This window comes from Ovis aries, chromosome X, assembly GCF_016772045.2.
Source record: "Ovis aries strain OAR_USU_Benz2616 breed Rambouillet chromosome X, ARS-UI_Ramb_v3.0, whole genome shotgun sequence".
Taxonomy (NCBI): domain Eukaryota; kingdom Metazoa; phylum Chordata; class Mammalia; order Artiodactyla; family Bovidae; genus Ovis; species Ovis aries.
The window spans coordinates 78,616,137-78,637,390 of NC_056080.1; positions in this window are offsets into that span (position 1 = coordinate 78,616,137).

Genomic DNA, 21,254 nt, shown 5'->3' on the forward strand with positions numbered 1-21,254 from the left:
TAACTTGATCAGTGTCGCCCAGCAGTCATGGAGCCACCAGTCTGGATGCACTGTGGAGAACTCAGTGTGTTCTGCATTTCCAGTCAAGGGTAAGATCCAATGGCTATGGCAAAATATGTGGAATAAATGCTACCACATAACACAAATTGATCTTACATCATGGAAATGCACCCTAAATAGAAATCTGATTTCTTCAGAAATCTTTCAGATACAGGCTTTGCAAGACTGGAACTAGGATGTTTTGTAGAAATGATGGTCTGAAAGCCTCCTCAGAACAGCAGACAGCATGTCATTGAGTCTCCTAGACCAGAGATTGTGGGTTTGTGCATCAGAGAAGGCAGCAAACTCCTGTCACATACACAAGCTCCAAATGGAGACAAAGCCTGGCAGGAGGCAAAATAAGACCGTTCCTCTGCTCTGATAGAGCCTAGACAAGTTGTCCATGTCAATCAGAACTGAGGAATTCTAAAAAAAAAAAATGCAGATTTCATGATCTGCATTCAGTGAATCTCAATTAGTGCAGCTACAATAGTGCCCTAGAATCTGTCACTTTTCATTATGCTTGGGAAATTCTCAGGGACTTTATTAAACCCCTTTAGTAGTGAGACTGTATGCAAAACAAGGGAACTAGAGATCAGAAAAGATATGAGAAAAAAAAAAATAGAGATGATCAACAAAACCCAAAGCTGGCTCTTTCAAAAGATCAATATAAATTCATAAACTTCTACTCATATACAAAAAAGAAAGCTAGATAACTAAAGACAACACTTACCAATATTGGGAGTAAAATAGATTCCAGGTCCCACAGAAATTGAAAGGATTCTGTGAATGTTTCTACATAACGACATCTGGCAATTTCAGTGAAAAGAACTAAGTTCAGCCAAAAAGAAATAGATAATCTATTGAAAAACTGAGCTTGTAGTTGAAAAATATACAGAAATCTCTAGGCCCAGGTGGTATCCCTGGCACAAAAAAGAAAAGGAGGGAAAAATGGATAGGGACAGAGAAAAGGTGACTATATTCTAATACAATCAGTTACTCAAGGTAAAACGGGGCAAGTCCAAGCAATGTGATGAAGCCATTGGTTTTTATTTTCCCATTGTCCTCCAGCTTCCCATGCCTGCCTCCCTCCTTTGCCCCAGTTGCTTTCTCCTTCTTAAGTCCTGCCCTCCATCAAGAGTAGCAAAATTATGAGGCATGATTCCAACATTATAACTGATATCCCCTGGTTGACGGATATTCAGCATGGATGCTATCATCCCTGCAGCTTGTATACTCAAGCTCTCTGTCTCTCATCATGGACCAGAAGGTTTCACTCCTAATTTCAGGTATAGCTAGGAGAGAAGGTGCAGGGAACACGTTGGACCCTTGAGTCCTTCATCTGTGAAATGCAGATGAACACAAATTGTGGGAAAAACAGAGACAGCAGCACAGGACCCTTTCAATGAGTGCTAAACAAAATGAAATATGCCAATCCCAGAGCATCACAGGACTCCTTGACATTCAGAAGCATGGCAAATAGATTTCCCTGCCAGGACTGTTGTATTTATTGTTCCTTCTGCCTGGAACGCTCTTCTCTTAGGTAAGCCCATGGCCTGCTCCCTCACTTCCTCCACATCTCTGCTTATTTGTCATCTTTCAGGGAGAATTTCCCTCATTATCTTGAATAAAATAATAACATCATACCTACACACACCCTTTCCCCTGATCTAGCATTATCTTTCTTCATAGTGCCTGCCAACCTTCATTTACTTACTGACAATCAGGTCTATGAAATGAGAGACTTGGTCCGTTTTGTCCTGTCACAAACTCCTCGAATTAGGGCTCTGGCATAAGGCAGGTGCTCAGAAAACATTTGCTGAAGGACAGTTGGGAGCCAGGCCCTTTACACACATTGCTATCACGCACAAGTACCCTCCAAGATGGACACTGGCCCCACTGTATTAATTATGATACATACTGAGATTCCAGGAGACAAGTGACACGCTCAACAACACACAGTCAGCATGTCAGGTTCCAGACTCCGAAATCATACCTGCCAGCTTCCAAATCCTCAGTTCCTGGACAGAGACCTCACAGACAAGAACGCAAGAGGCTTTACTTCTAACACAACGACTCCACACAGCTCAGGTAGAAGACGCTTTACTTCTAACACAACGACTCCACACAGCTCAGGTAGATATCCAGAGACACCAAAAACAGGTCACTGAGTATCTGCACAGAGAGCTCACAACTCGAGTCTCAGACCCTCAAACACGACAGAGACCAAACACACTGCAACAAAGAGCCTCCAAACAGACCAAGGTCTTCAAGACAGAAACAAATGAGAATTGCACAGATACTTCACATCACGGAGACTGACTTCTGAACCACTCCAGACACTTACTAACCTAATACTGAAAACCCTAAACAGAAAGACAGAACTTTGAGTAACTCAAGAACATCATACAACCTGAAGATAAAGTTCCCAGACAAATGGAAAGCCTGCACCCTGTGCACAGACCCCAAGCAGCTGATAGTTCACACCTTAAGACAAACCTCTCCTCAAAACAGCTCAGAGACATCACAACTTGGGACTCAGAATCAAAAGCTCAGAGATCTTACATTCTGGGGAGCAGACGCCTACACAGACATCTCACACTCAGGGACTCAAATGCCCGAAAGCTCCAAAAATGCACATCCCGCCATACAGGCACACATATCCTAGAGGCTTTGGACTATGGCTTGCAAAATCCACTCAGATCCAATATCCCATCACCCACGATCCTGGCCAATGACTCAGAGAAACCAAATGTATCCAAAACAGCATCTGTGATGTCATACGTAGCCATACACAACCCAAGCTCCCTGACACAGCTACTCTCCAGGGAGAGACAGGAACCAAGCCCAGAGACCTCTCCCATTCATATGTGCGACTTACCGCGCTTTGTCATATGATCCAGACTGAGTGAAAGCTAAGCCTGAAACAGCGTAACCCTGCACAGCCACTGACTGTGCCGAACCTTGCCACTAACCAAGGCAGCGATTCAACCCCTTCGGGAAAAGCGGTAAAACTCAAAGAAAAATCGCACACTCTGAAAAGCCGCGCAAGCGAAGGTAGGCGTACTGGTATACACACGCCTCTCGCCCAGAGTTCCAGCTCCGCGACCTCAGTGCCTGTCTAAGACAGGCAGCCTACGGGAACCGAGCAAGATAGACAGTAAGTCGGCAGCAGCCAGGCTTCCACGTGTACTCGCGCTTTGGAAGAGCTAATTCTGGCAATCTCCTGGTCGCCATACCCTCAAAGCGGCAGCCAATCTCTCGCTCTGTAGCCATCCCCACGTTGGTTGAGCCCATGTAGAAACGAAGGGGTGGAGTTGGAAAAGAGACAAAGAGAGTTGCAGCTTAATATCGGTATCCACTCGAATTCAAATGCGGCAGGAAAACGGAGTGGAGCGAATGCATTTGGACCTAGTGGCGCCATGAGTGCCTCCGCTGGGAACTGTGGTCGATGCCCGACGCGGTGTTAGGGCACCCTCTGTTTTTTCACACACACTCCCAACGGTACCTTCCAGAGTGGGTGGTCCTCCCGCTACCCGTCAGCGGCATTTTCAGGACGGAACTATTTGTTCTGGAGCGCCACTTGATGGTGAAATTGGGAAACAACAGAAGTACATGCCCCTACCATCCCAGGATGATATGCAACGGGTAGAAAGACAGTCAAGATGAAAACCTCACAGATGGCCACATTCTTGGACTCAGAAAAAAGTCTTCATAAACTGAAGATTACTCCTCTGTGGTGGCCACCATTGTAACAGCAAGCATTCAAAGAAATTTCTCTGTGCTGGGCATTGGCATTGGTGCTTGTTTGTACTTTCCTGTTTAACACAGAATAGGTCTCATGGGGAAAACCAGCCACAGTCCCCCAACTGGCAGGAGAGATAAAGCTTCTGAGAATGGGATCTGAAAGCCTGGCTTGGGGACGGCCTCTGTCGCTGACTGCAAGTGATATGTGAAAGGACAACAGGACTTTCCATTCTGTTAGAAAAGGGGTCATCTCCAAGAGGACACAAGGACACCGTGTATGTGGCATAAAGACCACAGCTTTCTCATTATCTTGTCATCCCTGAATATGTTTCCTAGCAGAATCCTCAGCCTGTCTAGCTGTGCCTCTCTATGTGGGAGAAAAGTAACCCAGATAGAGATAATGGTCAGTTTAAAAATTGGAGAGTAGAACTCAGTGTCATGTGTGTGAAAACAGTGAGGAGGCCGATATGACTGTCACAGCATAATGGAGGGAGAGCCAGGAGATCCAATGAGAGAGGTAATGTGGGGCAGCTCCCTTAGGGCCTAATGGCCATGGGGAGAACTTTGACTTGAGCCCCAGGAGGGTTCTTACAAGAGAAGCCCCATGCTTCCTTCAGAGGCCCATATCTCACAATGATTGTTGAGGAACGCCTGGTTCACCCCAAGAAAACCACAGGCCCTCTGAAGCTGAATGTGCCTCTCTTCAAATCCCCCACTCTCAAGGGGAATCACCCCTACTGCTCCCAGTGAACATCCATGTCAATTGATGATACCCTCAGGAGAGAACAAGGCTCCTCATGGTGTGAGTGAGGTGACATTCAGTCTGGCAAAGGCAAAGAGGGACGATGTAACAGGCACTGAGTTGTCAGGGAGAAAGACAAAGCTAGAGCATTAGATGAGCAGAAATACTATTTCTGAAAGCAAAAAGTCCCCACTTAGTTTTGCACCCACCTATGGGCCCCCAGCCCTGCTACTGGATGATGTACCTGTCTCTACAGGAGAAAAGAGGCCCCTCCCAGGGGACTGCCTCTAGGGAATGACTCAGTTGCCCATGGCCTGGGCCTCAGTCATGCTCCCTTGACACACATCAGGGGCCTCTGCCCATCAAGACAAGGACATGTTCCAGTCATGGGGAGGCTCATGCTGTACACAGGGTCCCTCACAAACTGTTCTGTTCAGACTGCCCTCATGCTGACCTCAGTGCCAATGCTTTAATGGTGGAAAGAGAGGCAGGGATCTCTGCATTTGTGGTGGAGCCTCATACAAACTGGGGAATGTGAGGTTTCTCCCCACCTGCTTGGAGGCTCACCTCTGTGACTTTCAGCACCACCTCCCAGGGAATTAGAAGGTTGCATTCCATATATCTGGTAATGAGCTGGATGTGTGATGGGGAGACAGAGAGACATATCCTGACAGTGCATCAGTCACAGGGCCCTTGTGGCCCTGTGCAAATGCCCCACTCCCCCACTACCTGTCCAGGGTTGTGCTAAGTCCTTCCTTCCTCCTACAAGGAACCCAAACTTACATCCAGTTCCTCCCCTCCTCATGTGCTGAGACTTTCCTTCTGCACTGGGCTTTGGATTGGGTTCCCATCTACAAATGGTGCCCTCCTTGTTGTGGTTTGGGCAGATTGAGTGAGTGAATGTGTGAACACAGTTTTGGTCACAGGGCCACTGTCAAGGATGGCAGTCATGTCGGCAAGGTTTGTTTTTATCAGGATTATTACCATGGGCTCCTGTGAACTGCACATCACTTACTCTCTTTGAGGATGGGGCCCCAAGCTTCTATCTCTGTAGAGAGGCATGGTAGAAATCATAATGAATGTGAAATCACAGATCTACTTCTAAGACCCGTGAGAGTGGGGTCCATCCAGCCTTCCTCTCAATAACACTCTCATTTGCAGTTACATGATTAGATCAGAGGCCCAACCCACTGGACAAAGACCACCCTCCCCCAAATAGTTCAAAGACTCCATGCCTGGGACAGAGATCCACAATTAGTTCAGAGCCTGCTCATCCTGGACACCAACCCCAAACAGCTCAAATACATCACACCTGAGGACACAGACCCTAAGCTGCTCAGAAATTCCCACTATGGCCTCAGATGAATTAGGATCCCAAAGATAAATGGCATTACTCACAGCCAGTTCTATTGGGTGAAGTTGTAACCTCTTTGGTTGCTGAATGAAACGACATTCTGAAGGAATTCAGAGTGAAAGATGAGGTACACTATACTTTGGACAAGCTGGCCTTTATTTAGTTACTTGGATGCCTCAGGAAAAAATTCAGTGACCCCAGATTCTTGCATCTTCCCAAACACAGAAAAGCATGAAAAGAATTATCTTGTGATATCAGATCTCTGTGTTTCACAGTAAGCTTTTACCAATATGCATGCTTGACTGTATGTATTTCCTAGCCAAACTCATATTGACTTCTCCGCTACCTCCTCAGAGCAGTTTCCTCAGAGCTAAGAGAATATCTGTGTCCTGGGCTCTAGTTCCCAGAAGACCCTAATTCAACCAATCACAACACTTCTGCTGTATGTTTTTCTTTAAGTAGACACTACTCAAACTAACAGCCCCTCTTTAGCTCGTAAGCCTCACACCCCACCCCACAGGGCCTACAGGCTGTACCCTGGGACACAGAACCCCAAATCTTTCCCTCTGGGCTTCTGTGTGGGCAGTGGCAGCGAGGCTCTGTTAAGTCTACCCCAAGGGAGGGAGGCCACCAGTCTAGCAAGCCCTGCAGTCTGCATTCACCAGCATGTCATTCTGAGGAAGGCAGTTTCATTCCAGGGGTGTGGTGTGCCTTAGAGCTGACGGGTTCTGAAATTAATTTCCCATGTCTGGGTCCTGACTTAGGCCCTAACCCTCCCCCTATCCCCAGTCACCTCTGGTATGGTAACTTTGTATCCTGCCCCATAGGAGGTTCAGAGTGAATCCCATATCCACAGAAGAAGCCCTGGGGACCTGGTCTTCTCTATGTCAGCACCCACTGTGGGCTACTCAATTCTGGAGATTGGAGAGGTTTTCCCCTCACTGTGCCTATAACAACTCCCTTACATCCCTCTAATCATCTGTCATTTTCCAGAGTCCCTTTCCTTGTGACAGCTGCCACAACTCCCCTCTCACCCAAATTCCCACCCCTCCTGTCATCTTCCAAGAGGCCTCCCTTCCCACCTCAGGTGCCTCTTTAGCCCCTCCCCCAGCCCTACTCCCAGGGCCTCATTTACACCCTCACTCCAATTGTGTCCTCTCACACAGAACCCGCACTGCCTCAGAGGATCCCCTGAGGACACGGTCTACTTCCTGCATTCTTCAGGACACCTCTCTCTTGCCCACACACAGGTGACTGTCATAAAGTTCTGGTGAAGGTGGAACTGAAATTCTCTCCAGGATCCAGAGATAATCCAGACCCAGGCCAGGAGTCCAGGGCACTTCCCTCAGAGCTGGTGGGAAAGGGTGAGGGTCTCTGAGAGAAAGAGCTAGACTCAAGGTCCCACAGGTGTAACAGGGTTTTCTTCAAGGGGCCTAGTGAGGAAGAAGTGACATGGCACCTTAGAAGTGCTTGCTGCTGCTGCTAAGTCGCTTCAGTCGTGTCCAACTCTGTGCAACCCCATAGATGGCAGCCCACCAGGCTCCCCCGTCCCTGAGATTCTCCAGGCAAGAACACTGGAGTGGGTTGCCATTTCCTTCTCCAATGCATGAAAGTGAAAAGTGAAAGTGAAGTTGCTTAGTCGTGTCCGACTCTTAGCGACCCCATGGACTGCAGCCTAACAGGCTCCTCCGTCCATGGGATTTTCCAGGCAAGAGTATTGGAGTGGGGTGCCATTGCCTTCTCCGAAATTATTCCTGAGTAAACTATAAATAGAAAATAACTACAATGTACAACACTTTATAATGACTTAAAAGGGCTATTTACATTTAGAGTATGTATTTTAAATATTATCAAAACAGAACTTAATATATCAACTTAAGACACTGCAATTCAGAAGGATGATTACCTGAAACTGAGATCCCCAGTCACAGATGCCACCTGACTCTTAGAGTGACCTCACTAAAGCAGCCACAGATCGGAGAAGGGTCTCCAGCCTGTTGACTGGGCAGCAAACACTCCTGGAGACTGGGTTCTACTGGTACTTCAGTGCTCAGGCCCCAGGTCCCCACTGCAAGCTCTTGCTCACCAGCCTCAGTGCCTGACTGTGTGAGCCCTGGTCTGATCTGGGGCCTCTGTCTCTTTACCCCATGGGAGCCTGTACCTGCACTTTCCAAATTGGCTGCAAAGAGTAGTCTAGGTTTCTGTGCCTCCCAAGCTCCTCAACCAATCACTGCTGCCAGTGTATTCAAATCTGCAGGGGATGGGGGTGGGCAAAATGGGGTTGGAACAGCCTCCTGGTCATCTGAGAAAGAGGTTTCCCCTCTGTCTTCCCTGAGAATGATGTGAGGTGTTAGGAAGCAAGCTTGACTTCTCCTGCACCACAGATGGACAGCACTGTGGCAACACCTATCAAAGTGAAAACTGACAAATCCCTTGTCCTGTCCCTGAGGGAAGGACGTTTTTTGTCCGGTTTTGTTAGTCACCCCAGTGCCCATCACAGAGTAGGTGATAATTGGGTGATTTGTGACCAACTGAGACTTGATCCAGCAACTCTACTTTAAAAATATATAATCAACACACCCACATTCATAGACCTGTGTGTAGAAGGAAGTTGGTAGCAAATAACTGTGCGAAACCTTTTTATGTCCATTAATTGTCAATGATCTTTGGATGGTAAACGAATGGTGAGGGGCTTATGGTATAGCATGCAGCACACACTGGCCATGGAAAATAATGAGGGGACCAGTGTGTACTGATCAGATGGAACTGCTTCAAGACATGCTGTTAATAGTCGTGGAGAGGGGAAGCAAATGAGAGATGCTCAGAGTGGGGCCTGCTGTGTGTGAGTATGTGTGTCTGTTTCTGTGTATGTGTGTGTCTGTGCTGTGCTTAGTCACATCTGACTCTTTGAGACTCCATGGACTGTAACCCTCCAGGCTTCTCTGTCCATGGGGATTCTTCAGGCAAGAATGCTGGGGTAGGTTGCCATGCCCTCCTCCAGGGTATCTTCCCAACCCTGGGATCAAATGCAGGTCTCCCGCACTGCAGGTGAATTCTTTAACATCTGAGACTCCAGGGAAACCCAAGAATACCAGAGTGGGTAACCTATCACTTCTCCAGGTTCTTTCCAACTCAGGAATCCAACTGGGGTCTCCTACGTTGCAGGCAGATTCTTTACCAGCTGAGCTACCAGGGTAGCAGTATGTGTGTGTGTGTCTGGTTTACATACAGGGAAATGTGTTTGAAAGGAACAAGGAGGCTCTGATAACTAACCCCAGTGGTAGGCCCTGGAAGCAGAGAACATGGAGTAAGATGTGTAGTCCATGTACTGATATACTAATGGAATCTTTCATCAGCCCCATACTCAGATAATATTTGAATAATTATTAATATATAAAGCAAGGTCATATGATGAAAACAATATCTGTACCACAGAACGTTTGTATGTGAGGGCCTCTGGAAGATGTCCAGGAACAGGGTTCTCAAACTTACATGGCCCAGGGCCAGGCAGTTAGTGTGCATAAGGGAACCCAGCTCATGTGAGGGTAGGGAAGAGCAGCACATGGCCATGGTAAATGTTCCCTGCTGAATCTGCTTCTGGTATAGGTACAATAGAGAAGATGGGATTGGTGCAGACTCCAGACCATCGTGACAACCTCCTCTGCATCAAAAATAGTGGTAATCTTCAGGACGCAGCAAAATTGTTACATCTTTGCACTGATGTAAACTCATTGGGAATTTCCCTCAACCTTTTCATTGCAGGACACACACATACACACACACACACACTCCATAGGGAAAGATAACTGATCCTCTTAACCCAGAATTCAATAACTAACTAACATGGACTTGAGGGGACTTCCCTGGTCATTCTATAGCTAAGAATTCACCTTGCAGTGCAGGGCATGCGGGTTCGCTGCAGCCACTGAGCCTGTGGCACAAACTAGAGAGTCCATGCAACCCAAGCTGAGTTTCAGATTTTTGCTTGTGGTGCACTGACTCTCTATTTGTTACAGGTTTACTATTGTGCTAATAAATTATGTTTATTGCAAAATATAAACACAAATGTAAATTGCAAAGAGATCAATGAAAGATAAACTTAAAAAAAAAAACAAGAAAATTGCCCTCTAATTAAAATAAATAAATTAATTAAAAAACAACAACAAGACTGACTTAGGAATTGGTTCCACCCATAAGAAATCAACAGGCTTGGATTTATCCTCCCACTTTAAGCAGTTAAAATTTTGTGACTGTTTTTATACATAGTACAACATGCAGGACGCTGATGACTGAGATAAGGGGAAAAATGAGGTGAGAACTCCAATTTTCCCTAGCTTACTACCTGAAGAAGCTTTCCAAGTATTAGTGCAGGAAGAAGGAACTCAGCCAGAGACCAGCACTCTCCTAGATCTGAGGGAACAGAGCACAGCATTCAGGGAGGCTAGAATTCCTGGAACACAGGACAAGAGAAAGGGGAGCTGCACTGAGCAGGGAGGACTTCAGAGAGAGAGAACAGAAGTGAGAGATATTGATATTTGCACAGGGTTCCCTCGGAGTCCCCTGCTCTATTCTGATCAGCTCATATGTGTGCAGAATGTACCTAAAGCCAAGAAAAGAACCACCAAAAAGGATTGGGAGGAGCAATCCCAGAGCTCACAGAGAGATGGAGATAGTTCTTCTTCTTACCTTCCAGAGGGAAGAAAACACTTATAATATACAGGTATCATGTACATTACTCAGCAAGATATTACCTCAATAGTGAGGCAAATCAGCCCTAGATGAAGGAAAGATAGAGACCATAAACTAGGAGCCACTGATGTGTTTTGTGTGGCCTTCACTGTTCCTAAAAATGACTATGCTCAGTTGCTAAGTCATGTGTGACTCCTTGAGACCTCATGGACTGTAGCCCTCAGGCTCCTCTGTCCCTGGGATTTCCCAGGCAAGGATACTGGAGTGGGTTGCCATTTTATTCTGCAGGCATAGAATATGCTTTAGGGCAGTGAAACTATTCTGTATGAGATTATGGTAAATAGATGACACTGCATATTTGTCAAAACCCTTAGAATCTTGTAGCATATAAAGTGAATCAATGTATACATATTAAAAAAAATTTTGACATCAAGAATGGAATACTGAATTTGACTAAACAATCTAATTATATTGCAAATATTTAAAACTACCTCACTCAGATCCCCTGACTTAAGTAACTTTGGAAATGAATGGAGTTTGCAAGACTGAGAGCAAAAGATAAAAACACTGTAATCTAGTTGATAGTGTTCTTTCTCATAGGGGTACAGGTTAAGAATCTGGTTATGGTTACACATGCATACATGAATTTAGCAGTTTAAAGGATGGCACATGAGTATACATACATATATTTCTTTGTTCTGTGAGCTGAAAGTGTCTAAGAGAAGTGATATTCCCCAAATCTGAAAGAAACAATGATGTAGAAAAAAGCACAGAACTTGGTGCCCAATACTCTTTTCCAATAAAAGGAACCAGACTTCTAGGAGAAATTACTGATTGTAGGGCTCAGATAAGAAATATGAAAGAGGAGTCTGGGGGGTCTTATTGTATCAAAAAGGTAGTGAACAAAAACAGATCCTCACAGTAATGGACATATGTCAAAGAAGAAAGGAATGAACTTCCAATGGCCAAAACTAGAACAAGAAGAGCCACGTAATTAATTAAGTAAATCATCCTTTGATATATATACCCCAAAGTATAAAGCAACTACTTATAAAGTAATTCAGTGAGATCTACCAAAACAGGCATCCATGACAGGGGAGCATGGTGCTGTAGTGGGCCAGATGAGATGGTAGGGGTGAAGAAGATATCAATGCAGACAGAGTATCCTAGTACTGCAGAGTACTAGGGAGTCAGAACTCAAATAGGGTGAAACGATAAGATCCACAAGAACAGGGAAGGGAGGTGTGTAGTATGAAATGTGAGAACTTGAGCAGGGTAAAAAGGATATCCATCCCAGGATATATCATGGGCAGTCAGTGGCAAAGTGGGATTAAGAGGCCTTCACAGAGCAGAGAAGTCTGCCACAAGAGTCAGTTTAGTCCAGAGGATAGGAGGCTGGCCAGGCATGCAGAGTAAAAACCTAAGCCCAGAGAAGTAGAAATCCACATGGAGGAGGCATATTTGTGTAGAAAGTCAAAGGCCAATCAAGGGGAGAAGGGCATCCATGCATGGAAGTGGGCAGCCCTGTGTGGGCAGTTAGAGGCTGAGTGGAATAAGGGGAGTACCTGAACATGGGGGTATCCCATTGCAGAGTATCAAAGCCCAAGCAGGGTAAGGGGAGTATGTTTATAAAACAGTTGCCTGAAGTGGGTGTCAGAGTCTGAATATGTTGAGAAAGGCATTCCAATGGGTTGGGGACAATTCAGAATTTTGTGATATCAGAGCCAGAGCTATGCAGGGATAATTCACATACAAAGGCATGCACACACACATGTACAATTCCCAGACTCTGTCCAATGACGGGAACTGAGAAATAATGAGTACATATAAGTCTAATATATTGGATTCTGAATTCCATTTTCCCCTAAAAATTATAGGAACTTCTGGGAGAAACTGTTAATTCCATGGCAAGTTCAGGGAAAGAACAAGACGAGCCTGGATATCTTTTACAAAAAGCATCAAACTGTTTGAAGAATGATAGGAAAATATCAAAAAAAAAAAAAAAAAAACCAGAGAGCCTATTTAAGGAGGTTTCCACTCTCCGAGGTTGGAATGATATAAACAATATGAACATCAAAATAAATAATGATAGTGACAAGTCATGATTCCTTTAGTAAAATAAAAGACTGTTAATCAAATAGATTTAATTAAATTGATAAATCTAAATTTTGGTGAGGAATAAAATATGTATGTACTTTGAAATACAAAAGAATGTCTTAATTACAAGATAGGATAGAGTAACTTGACAGTGGAGAAGCTTGACAGCAACCACTTTAATCAAGTGATCCAAGTGAACATCATCAATATTGGGACATATTGAAATCATGAACCACTTGATAGAATGAGATGATATGAACACAGTATCATTTCCATCTTTTCCTGTCAAACATGCAAAAGATGATATTCATCAAGAGCAAATGCTGGATGGAGCAAAGTTGAGGAGAATTACAAAATAGCTAACCTCTAGTTTTGGCATTCGAGGATCACAGAATGAACTGGGAAATCTTTCTTTCCACTTTTATAGGTACATTTATAATGCATGTGCGGAGAATTAACATGACTTTTGTTTTACGTATTTTGTAGAATTCAGCAGTGAGGCTATCTGGAGCTAGGTATGGTAGGGGGACATTTGTGAGGTTGGATGGGCACAGAGTTAAAAATAAATAATCCTTTCTGTTTGCTTCAGATTTTTATTTTCTTCTTGAGTCAATTTCAGTCAACTATGTATTTCTAGAAATTTGTCCATTTCATATAAATTTTCTCATTAGTGCATATTCCAAATCAGGAAATGGGTCGACAAGGCTATATATTATCACCCTGCTTACTCAACTTATATGCAGAGTACATCATGAGAAATGCTGGACTGGATGAAGCACAAGCTGGAATCAAGATTGCTGGGAGAAATACCAATAACCTCAGATATGCAGATGACACCACCCTTACAGCAACAAGTGAGGAAGAACCAAAGAGCCTCTTGATGAAAGTGAAAGAGGAGAGTGAAAATGTTGGCTTAAAACTCAACATTCCAAAAACTAAGATTCATGGTATCTGGTCCCATCACTTCATGGCAAATAGATGGGGAAACAATGGCAACACTGAGAGACTTTATTTTGGGGGGCTCCAAAACCACTGCAGATGATGACTGCAGCCAAGAAATTAGAAGATGCTTGCTCTTTGGAAGGAAAGCTATGACCAACCTAGACAGCATATTAAAAAGCAGAGCCATTACTTTGCCAACAAAGGTCCACCTTGTCAAAGCTGTGATTTTTCCAGTAGTCATGTATGGATGTGAGAGTTGGATTATAAAGAAAGCCGAGCACTAAAGAATTGATGCTTTTGAACTGTGGTGTTGAAGAAGACTATTGAGAGTCCCTTGGACTGCAAGGAGATCCAACCAGTCCATTCTAAAGGAAATCAGTCCTGACTATTCACTGGAAGGACTGATGCTAAAGCTGAAACTCCAATACTTTGGCCACCTGATGTGAAGAACTGACTCATTTGAAAAGACTCTAATGATGGCAAAGATTGAAGTTGGAAGGAGAAGGGGACAACAGAGGATGAGATGGTTGGATGGAATTACCGGCTCAATGGACATGAATTTGAGTAAGCCCCAGGAATTGGTGATGGACAGGGAGGCCTGGTGTGCTGCAGTCCAGAGGGTCACAAGGAGTCAGACATGACTGAGTAACTGAACCATCTGACTGATTCCTTTATAGTTTTATTTATTTCTCTAAGTGGTAGTTATTTTTCTTATTTTATTCCTAATTTTAGTAATGTGAGTCTTCTTCCTTCCTTGATCATTATTGCTAAAGTTGTGTTATTTTTTGACCTTTCTAAGTAACCAAACTTTTATTTGTTGAGTATATTTGTGGTTATTCTATTCTCTATTTACTTTATTTTGCTCTAATATTTATTGTTGACTATATCTGCCTATTTGAGTTCAGTTAGCTACATTCCCTAACTTAAGTGTGATGTGTTTTTGCTTTCATTTTCCTCAAAGTAATTCAAATCAATGTGCTTACCACAGATGCCTAAGTAGCTCAAGCTGATCAGTCATTTGAAGACCTAGAAGACTATCACCAAAAACAGATGTTCTATTCATCAGTTGGGATGGGTATACCAGAGTAGGAAGTCAAAATATGCCTGGAGTAACTGGCAAGTTTTGCCTTGGAGAACAGAATGAATCAGGGCAAAAGCTCACTAAATTCTGCCAAGAGGATGCACTCATCATAGCATATACCCTTTCTGAACAGCACAAGAGATGAGTTTACACATGGACATCACCAAATGGTCAACACCAAAATCAAATTGATTACATGTTTTGTAGCCAAAGATGGAGAAGCTGTATGCAGTCAGCAAAAACAAGACCTGGAGCTGACTGGCTCTGCTCATCAGCTTCTAATAGCAAAATTCAGGCTTAAACTAAAGAAAGTGTGGAAAACCACTAGCAGAGCCAGGTGTGACTGAAATCCAATCCCCTATGAATATGCAGTGGAGGTTCAAGGGATTCAAGGGATTAGATGCAGTTAACAGTGCACCTGAAAAACTATGTATGGAGGTCCATAACACTGTACATGAAGCAGTGAACAAAGCCATCCCAAAGAAAATGAAAAGCAAGAAGGCAAAGGGGTTATCTCAGGAGGTTTTCAAATAGCTGAAGAAAGAAGAGAAGCAAAAACCAAGGGAGAAAGGAAGGGTGCATCGAGCTAAAGGCAGCATTACAAAGAAGAGAACCCAGAGACAAGAAGGCCTTCATCAATGAACAGTGCATAAAACTAGAAGAAAACAACAGCAGAGGAAAGAATAGAGATCTCTTCATGAAAACTGGAAATATCAAGGGAGCATTTTGGCTGTAGATGAGCACAATGAAGAATAGCAACTGTAGAGACCTAGTAGACGCTGAAGAGATCAAGAAGAGATGGAAACAATACATGGAAGAACTGTACAAAAAAGATTCCAATGAATGAGATTATTACGTTGGTGTGGTCAGTCACCCAGAGCCAGGCATTCTGGAGTGGGAAGTCAAGAGGGCCTTAGGAAGCTCTACTGTTAATAAGGCTAGAGGATGCGATGGAATTCCAGTTGAAATATGCAATTCCCAAAAGGATGATGCCTTCATGGTGCTGCATTCAATATGTCAGCAAATAAGGAAGATGCAGCTGTGGCCATAGGACTGCCAAAGGTCAATCCTCATCACGATTCCCAAGAAGGGTAGTACTGAAGAATGTGCTAGCCATCTGACAATTAAAAGCCTTGAGTAATGAGCACATTGTTTCTCAAAACCATACAAAGAACACACATAATAAAGTCAAGATTCTGATAACATACATATATGCTTGTAAGTAAAACTTCAGGGTAAATGTACAACTGCAACTGGTTGTAACAGATTTGGTTAACATTGAATAAGTTTATAAGACAATCAAATGATATTAGGCAAAATAAAAACAAACAACATTAGGCATGCTGCCTGACGTCTTCTTACTTCCACTTATGAGCTGTGTGATCTTAGACATGTAGCCAACCTCTCTGTGCTTCCAATTCTGAGCTGTGTAATCTTAGGCAAGTTGCCTGATCCAGGTGTGCTTCCACTTAAGAGCTGTATGATTTAAGCCAGTTGCCTGACTTCTCTGTGCTTCCACTTCTGACCTTTCTGATCTTAGGCAAGTTGCCTGACCTTTCTGTGCCTCCACGTCTGAGCTGTGTGATCTTAGACAAGTTTACTAACCGCACTGTGCTCCCACATCTATGCTCTATGACCTTAGGCAAGTTGCCTGACATCTACTTGCTTCCCATTCTTAGCTCTCTGATCTTAGGCAAGTTACCTCACCTCTCTGTGCTTCCATATCTTTGCTGTGTTCAGTTCACTTTAGTCTCTCAATCCTGTCTGACTCTGTGTGACCCCAGGGACTACAGCAGGCCAGGGTTCCCTGACCATCACCAACTCCCAGAGCTTGATCAAACTCCTGTACATCGAGTCTGTGATGCCATTCAACCTACTCATCCTCTGTCATCAACTTGGCTTCCTGCAATCAAAATTTCCGGCATTTGGGTCTTTTCCAGAGAGTCAGTTTTTCACATCAGGTGGGCAGAGTATTGGAGCTTCAACACCAGCATCAGTCCTTCCAATGAATATTCAGCACTGATTTCCTTTAGTATGGACTGGTTTCATCTCCTTGAACTCAAGAGACTGTCAAGGGTCTTCTCCAATACCCTAGTTCAAAGCATCATTTCTTCAGTGCTCAGCTTTCTTTACCATCCAATTCTCATATACATACATGACTACTGGAAAAACCACAGCTTCGACTAGAGGGACCTTTGTCAGCAAATTAATGTCTCTGCTTTTTCATATGCTGTCAAGATTGGTCAGAGTTTTCTTTCAGTGAGAAGTGTTTTTTAATTTCCTGGCTGCAGTCACCATCTGCAGTCATTATGGAGCCCAAGAAAATAAAGCCTGATACTATTTTCATTGTTTCTTTTCTATTTGTCAAAAAGTGATTGGACTTGATGCCATGATCTTCGTGGGTTTTTTTTTAAACAGTCATTTTACATTTGAGTGTTGAGTTTTAAGCCAGCTTTTTCACTCTCCTCTTTCACTTTCATCAAGAGGCTCCATAGTTCTTCGCTTTCTACCATTAGGGTGGCGTCATCTGCATATCTGAGGTTATTGGTCTGTCTTCTTGAAATCTCGATTCCTCCGTGTGCTTCATCCAGCCTGGTCTTTCCCTCAAAGTACTCTGCATATAATTTAAATGAGAAGGGTGACAATAAACAGCCTTGTCATCCTCCTTTCCCAGTTTAGAACTGGCCTGATGTTCCATGTCTAGTTCTAACTGTCGCTTCTTGACCCATATGCAGATTTCTCAGGAGGGAGGTAAGGTGGTCTGGTATTCCCATCTCTTTAAGTATGTTCCACAGTTTGTTGTGATCCACACACTCTAAGGCTTTGGTCTAACCAAGAAAGCAGAAGTAGATGTTTTGTCTGGAACTCTCTTGCTTTTTCTATGATCCAATAAATGTTGGCAATTTGCTCTATGGTTCCTCTGCCTTTTCTAAATCCAGCTTGAACATCTGGAATTTCCCGGTTCTTATACTGTTGAAGCCTAGCTTTGAGAATTTGGAGTACTCTTTTGCTAGCGAGTGAGATGAGTGCCATTGTGTGTTAGTTTGAACATTCTTTGGCATTGGCTTTCTTCGGGATTGCAATGATAACTGACCTTTTCCAGTCCTGTGGCCACTGCTGAGTTTTGCAAATTTGCTAGAATATTGACTGAAGCACTTTCACAGCATCATCTTTTCAGATTTGAAATAGTTCAATTGAAATCCCATCACTTCAACTAGCTTTGTCCATAGTGATGCTGCCTCAGTCCCACGTGACCTTGCCTTCCAGGATGTCTGGCTGTAGGTGAGTGATCACACCATTGTGATTATCTGGGGGCATTAAAGCCTTTCTTGTATCATTCTTCTGTGTATTCTTGTCACCTCTTCTTATTATCTTCTGCTTCTTTTAGGTCCATACAGTTTCTGTCCTTTAGTGTGCCCTTATTTTTCATTTCTTTTCCTTAGATTTGAGAGATCAAAGATTACATGGGAAGAGATTCACATTATATGAAAAAAAGAAAAAAAAATCAAGTAGTAGTGGTTTCCCATTGAGCTGCCTTTTTCACTGGTGGTGGGAAGATTTTCAGTGCTCCAATGAGTAAGTCCTACAGCCTACTGCAGTTTCACTTTTTTTTTTTTTTTTACTGTTTATTTTTATTTTTTTTTTAATTTTTAGTTTTTTATTTTTTAAATTTTAAAATCTTTAATTCTTACATGCATTCCCAAACATGAACCCCCCTCCCACCTCCCTCCCCATAACATCGTTCTGGGTCATCCCCATGCACCAGCCCCAAGCATGCTGCATCCTGCGTCAGACATAGACTGGCGATTCAATTCACATGATAGTATACATGTTAGAATGTCATTCTCCCAAATCATCCCACCCTCTCCCTCTCCCTCTGAGTCCAAAAGTCCGTTATACACATCTGTGTCTCTTTCCCTGTCTTGCATACAGGGTCGTCATTGCCATCTTCCTAAATTTCATATATATGTGTTAGTATACTGTATTGGTGTTTTTCTTTCTGGCTTACTTCACTCTGTATAATCGGCTCCAGTTTCATCCATCTCATCAGAACTGATTCAAATGAATTCTTTTTAACGGCTGAGTAATACTCCATTGTGTATATGTACCACAGCTTTCTTATCCATTCATCTGCTGATGGACATCTAGGTTGTTTCCATGTCCTGGCTATTATAAACAGTGCTGCGATGAACATTGGGGTACATGTGTCTCTTTCAATTCTGGTTTCCTCGGTGTGTATGCCCAGCAGTGGGATTGCTGGGTCATAAGGTAGTTCTATTTGCAATTTTTTAAGGAATCTCCACACTGTTCTCCATAGTGGCTGTACTAGTTTGCATTCCCACCAACAGTGTAGGAGGGTTCCCTTTTCTCCACACCCTCTCCAGCATTTATTGCTTGCAGATTTTTGGATCGCAGCCATTCTGACTGGTGTGAAGTGGTACCTCATTGTGGTTTTGATTTGCATTTCTCTAATAATGAGTGATGTTGAGCATCTTTTCATGTGTTTGTTAGCCATCCGTATGTCTTCTTTGGAGAAATGTCTATTTAGTTCTTTGGCCCATTTTTTGATAGGGTCGTTTATTTTTCTGGAGTTGAGCTGCATGAGTTGCTTGCATATTTTTGAGATTAGTTGTTTGTCAGTTGCTTCATTTGCTATTATTTTCTCCCATTCAGAAGGCTGTCTTTTCATCTTGCTTATATTTTCCTTTGTTGTGCAGAAGCTTTTAATTTTAATTAGATCCCATTTGTTTATTTTTGCTTTTATTTCCAGCATTCTGGGAGGTGGATCATAGAGGATCCTGCTGTGATTTATGTCTGAGAGTGTTTTGCCTATGTTCTCCTCTAGGAGTTTTATAGTTTCTGATCTTACATTTAGATCTTTAATCCATTTTGAGTTTATTTTTGTGTGCAGTGTTAGAAAGTGATCTAGTTTCATTCTTTTACAAGTGGTTGACCAGTTTTCCCAGCACCACTTGTTAAAGAGATTGTCTTTACTCCATTGTATATTCTTGCCTCCTTTGTCAAAGATAAGGTGTCCATATGTGTGTGGATTTATCTCTGGGCTTTCTATTTTGTTCCATTGATCTATATGTCTGTCTTTGTGCCAGTACCATACTGTCTTGATGACTGTGGCTTTGTAGTAGAGCCTGAAGTCAGGCAAGTTGATTCCTCCAGTTCCATTCTTCTTTCTCAAGATTGCTTTGGCTATTCGAGGTTTTTTGTATTTCCATACAAATCTTGAAATTATTTGTTCTAGTTCTGTGAAAAATGTGGCTGGTAGCTTGATAGGGATTGCATTGAATTTGTAAATTGCTTTGGGTAGTATACTCATTTTCGACCAACCCATGGTAACATCTTAAAGGAAGCTGTGCTTTGGCTGGTACCCAGTTATAATTAATTGCTTTTTAGCACTACAGTTAACAGACCTTCTTTCTCAAATATATACCTGTCCATAATTTTTGCTATTATTGTCCACCAACACTAAATGAGGATCAAGCCTGTGCCAAACTTTATATGAAAAAAGAGAAATATTCACAGTTGTGCTGCCTCACTTCCAAGAAAGCATTTTCCATTAGCCATTGAACATATATTCATTGCTTAAGCTCACTTCAGAGTCCAAGCACAAAAATTTCAAAGGCAGAGTCATTGATACGTTTCTTTAACAATAGTAAGGACTAGATCACAGACCTGTATGATAGTGAAGCTCAAACAGCTAAAACTGTGTACCATACCTTCTTATTAGCTACCAAACCAAAGCTTAAGTCAGAGTTTGATTTCCATCTTTCAGATCTTGCACTCCAATGCCAAACAGAGGGAATTTGACAGGATGCTTCCCTAATTAAATTCCGTAGTTCCAGTTTTCTAGCTGCAAACACACAAAAGCAAATGCTTAAAGATTTGTACTTGTTTAATCTGTGTATGTGGGTGCACACAAAGTCAGGCAACTTGCCTAGGATCACCAATCTGAGATGTGGAAGCATCCCTTGGAGAAGGAAATGGCTACCCACTCCAGTATTCTGGTCTGGAGAATGCCATGGACAGCCCATGGGGTTGTAAAGAGTCGGACAGGACTGAGCGACTTTCACTTCACCTTACTTCACTTCACTGAGCAGACTAATTATAATAGATGCTAGATCTCAGGAGTGGCTACATAATTAACAGAATACAATAAAGAATAAAATATGGGGCCCCTGCTTCAAAAATGCTTCAGACTTTCAAGATGGTCACAGCAGATCATGAAATCATGGTTGAGGCCCATCCAAGCACCCAAGAATAGGGCCTGGTGTAATTGCACAGAACACATAACCATGAAGCCCATCTTAATTAACTTTGGCCCAAGGGTAGGATCTTAGGGAACTCCTCCTGTTATTCCTTAGTTGCTCTGAAAGCCTAAGGGAGGGAGTTCAAAGCTTTGAACTAAGGGGCTAGGGCAGCCCTAGAAGACAGAAGACAGATGGCCAAGAGAGGGAACATGGCTTAAGGCACTGTATATAGACCAATCATTTGCAAAATGTGCAATATTTTAAAGCCCTATCATAATGAAAAGCAATTTTAAAAAAAGT